The sequence below is a fragment of the Hippocampus comes genome, unplaced genomic scaffold (assembly GCF_001891065.2).
Source record: "Hippocampus comes isolate QL1 unplaced genomic scaffold, H_comes_QL1_v1.1 scaffold231, whole genome shotgun sequence".
Classification (NCBI taxonomy): Eukaryota; Metazoa; Chordata; class Actinopteri; order Syngnathiformes; family Syngnathidae; genus Hippocampus; species Hippocampus comes.
This window is the reverse complement of record NW_017804877.1, coordinates 157377-161004: the sequence shown is the minus strand read 5'-3', so window position 1 is coordinate 161004 and position 3628 is coordinate 157377. Positions and strand designations below refer to the sequence as shown.

The window sequence follows — 3628 nt, the reverse complement described above, 5'->3', positions numbered from 1 at the left end:
TTCCGGGTAAAGCCATTACGTGGGATTTAAAATGCACAAAACATTTTTATTTAGTTTCAGCGAATTAAAAAGAAATGCTAAATAACTCCCCACGCCCCCAAAAGAAAAAAAAGTATCCAAGGTCACACAGTATGTGAATAGACTACAGATAGGTTTGTGTTTGTACAGCACCACCACAGACCATTGCGGGTGGGGCATCAAAAAGGACATACATCAATATCTAGTTACTCTACATACATCTGATGGATGACCCAACATGCCGTGGAGCAAAAGGCAGCTCATTTCAAAACATCACAACCTATTCCACATTGGCACAACTAATCAATTAAGGATCTCATTGAAATACTCACAGAAGTTTAACCCCAGAAAACGACTTTAGCAGTGTCCGCTCTTTCAAAGCTGTCATCGACGATTACAAAAAATTGCTTTGGAGCACCCCCTAAAGAGGTTTATTGGAGCCCTATACTGGTATGTTTGACCTGGGGCTACAAAAATTGGGAGGAATGTGTCACACCCTCAACAATACATGAAAGTCTTTGTTCACCATACCCCAAAACAGGAACCATTTTCATTATCCACCCATCCATCATTCCATTTTGTGTGGGTCATGGATGCTCTGGAAACTATCTGTCAAGCAGAAGTGTCAAATCCAGGCCCAGAGAGTAAAAAGCATGCCACAGTTTGGCTTTACCAAGGAGCTTATTTTTTCAGCTGATTCAGTAGAAGCCAAACTGTGGCAGGGTTTTTACTTGTTTTCATTTTCTGGAGCTGAATTTGACACCTTTGCTGTCAAGGTTGGTAACGAGTTCGGCCCCAGAGCAGGGAAGCACTGGTTTCAGGAGTCTCACATTCGTTTCATTTATTCATTCATTCATTTTCCGAACCGCTTTATCCTCACGAGGGTCGCTGGGGGTGCTGGAGCCTATCCCAGCTGTCTTCGGGCAGTAGGTGGGGGACACCCTGAACCGGTTGCCAGCCAATCGCAGTCGTTTCATTTAATGAAATATAAAAAGGGCGGCCCGTTGGTCCAGTGGTTAGCACGTCGACCTCACAGTGCAGAGGTGCAGGGTTCAATTCCGGCACCGGCCTCCCTGTGTGGAGTTTGCATGTTCTCCCCTGGCCTGCATGGGTTTTCTCCGGGTACTCCAGTTTCCTCCCACATTACAAAAAACATGCATGGCAGGCTGATTGAACACTCGAAATTGTCCCTAGGTGTGAGTGTGTGCGCAGATGGTTGTTCGTCTCTATGTGCCCATCGATTGCCTGGCAACCGGTTCAGGGTGTCCCCTGTTTACAGCCAGAAGACAGCTGAGATAGGCTCCAGCACCCCCCGTGACGCTAGCGAGGATCAAGCTGTTCGGAAAATGAATGAAGGAATGTTTTTGGTATGTTGACGTGGTGATGTGAGTGAGTGCGATGTGAGGTGACACGAGTGCTTGTGTGGTTGCTTTGATGGAGTGTTGTTGAGGTGGACTGGAATGGTGGCAGTGTATGAGCGACGACAATGTCCAGTGTTGGTTTGTCGAGTTGGACACTTCATTTGTCATTCGCCGGCGGCCGGACAATCTGTGTGTCATTATAAATGCGTCATTATTTCAAGCCGATCAAATCTGTCATCGTCAGTGTTTACAGCCAGAAGACAGCTGGGATAGGCTCCAGCACCCCCCGTGACTCTTGTAAGGACAAAGCGGATTGGAAAATGGAAATGTAAACATAAAAAGGCAAACAAGGCACATCCATCCATCCATCCATCCATCCATCCATTTTCCACCGCTTATCCGGGGTTGGGTCGCGGGGGCAGCAGCTTTAGGAGGGAAGCCCAGACTTCCCTCTCCCCAGTCACTTCTTCGAGCTCTTCCTGGCGGATCCCGAGGCGTTCCAAGGCCAGCTGGGTGACATAGTCTCTCCAGCGTGTCCTTGGTCGTCCCCGGGGTCTCCTGCCAGTGGGACATGCCCGGAACACCTCACCAGGGAGGCGTCCAGGAGACATCCTAATTAGATGCCCGAGCCACCTCATCTGGCTCCTCTCGATGTGGAGGAGAAGCGGCTCTACCCTGATCCCTTCCCGGATGACCGAGCTTCTCACCTTATCTCTAAGGGAGACGATCTGCCTGTTGATCTCCCGCTCCATACAGCCCTCGCTTGTGAAAAGGACCCCAATATATTTAAACTCCTCAACTTAGGGCAAGATCTCATCCTTTTCCAACTTCGGACCATTGTTTCAGATTTGGAGGTGCTGATTTTCATCCTAACCGCTTCACACTGCGAAATGCTACAGTGAGAGTTGGAGAGCCTAGCTTGAAGGAGCCAACAGTATCACATCTGAAAAAAAACAGATGCAAAACTGAGGCCACCAAACTAGACCCCCTCAATGCCTCGGTTGCGCCTAGAAATTCTGTCCATTGAGATTTTGGAACAGAAACGGTGGCAAAGGGCAGCCTTGGTGGAGTCCAACCCTCACTGAAAATGAATCGGATGTATTTTAACTAAACTCTGACATCAGTGGAATAGGGACCGAACAGCTCATATCAGGAGGTTCCGTACCCCATACTCTCGAAGCACCCGCCACAGAACTTCCCAAGGGACATGGTTGAACGTCTTCTCCAAGTCCACAAAGCACATGCAGACTGTTGGGCAAATTCCCATGCACCCTCAAGGTCCCAGCCAACAGTGTAGGGCTGGTCCACTGTTCCACGTCCAGGACGAAAACCACACAGCTCCTCCTGAATCTGAGACTCGACTTCCTGATGGACCCCCTCTTCTCCAGCACCCCAGAATAAACCTTACCAGGGAGGCTGAGGAGTGTGATCCCTCTGTAGTTGGAACACTCTTTTTTAAAAAGAGGGACCACCACCCGGTCTGCCAATCCAGAGGCACTCTCCCCGCTGACCACGCAATATTGCAGAGGCGTGTCAACCAGGACAGCCCCACAACATCCAGAGCCTTGAGGACCTCCGGGCGGATCTCATCCACCCCTGGGGCCTTGCCACCGAGGAGCTTTTTAACCACACCGTTGACTCCAACCACAGAGATAGGAGAGCCTACCTCAGGGTCCTCAGACTCTGCTTCCTCCAAGGAAGGTGTGTTGGTGGAGTTGAGGAGGTCTACGAAGTACTCTGCCCACCGGTTCACAACGTCCCGAGTCGAAGTCAGCAGCGCCCCATCCCCACTGTACACAGTGTGAGTGGTGCACTGCTTCCCCCTCCTGAGACGTCAGATGGTGGCCCAGAATTTCCTCGAAGCCGTCCGGAAGTCGGCTTCCATGGCCTCACCGTTTTTGCCTCAGCGACCACCGAAGCTGCGTTCCGCTTACCCATTCGATACCCGTCAGCTGCCTCCGGGGTCCCACAGGCCATAAAGGCCCGATAGGACTCCTTCTTCAGCTTAACGGCATCCCTTGCTGCTGGTGTCCACCAGCGAGTACGGGGGTTGCCGCCACGACAGGCACCAACCACCTTATGTCCACAACTCAGATTGGCTGCCTCAACAATAGAGACACGGAACATGGTCCATTCAGACTCAATGTCACCCGCATCCCCCGTGACATGGGAAAAGCTCTGCCGGAGGTGGGAGTTGAAAGTCTTTCTGACAGGGGATTCCGCCAGACGCTCCCAACAAACCCTCACAC

The 3628-nt window shown here is 51.0% G+C and overlaps 1 long non-coding RNA gene across 1 annotated transcript; it reads right to left on the bottom strand.

Annotated features, from left to right (window-relative positions):
• Positions 1 to 816: 816 nt before the first annotated feature.
• Positions 817 to 2404, bottom strand: LOC109522659 (uncharacterized). Its single transcript, XR_002169593.1, has 3 exons — positions 2346 to 2404; positions 1642 to 1643; positions 817 to 829 (listed from the first exon to the last, which is right to left on the bottom strand). It is a non-coding gene; the product is annotated as an uncharacterized LOC109522659 (long non-coding RNA).
• Between the last annotated feature and the right edge of the window lie 1224 nt (positions 2405 to 3628).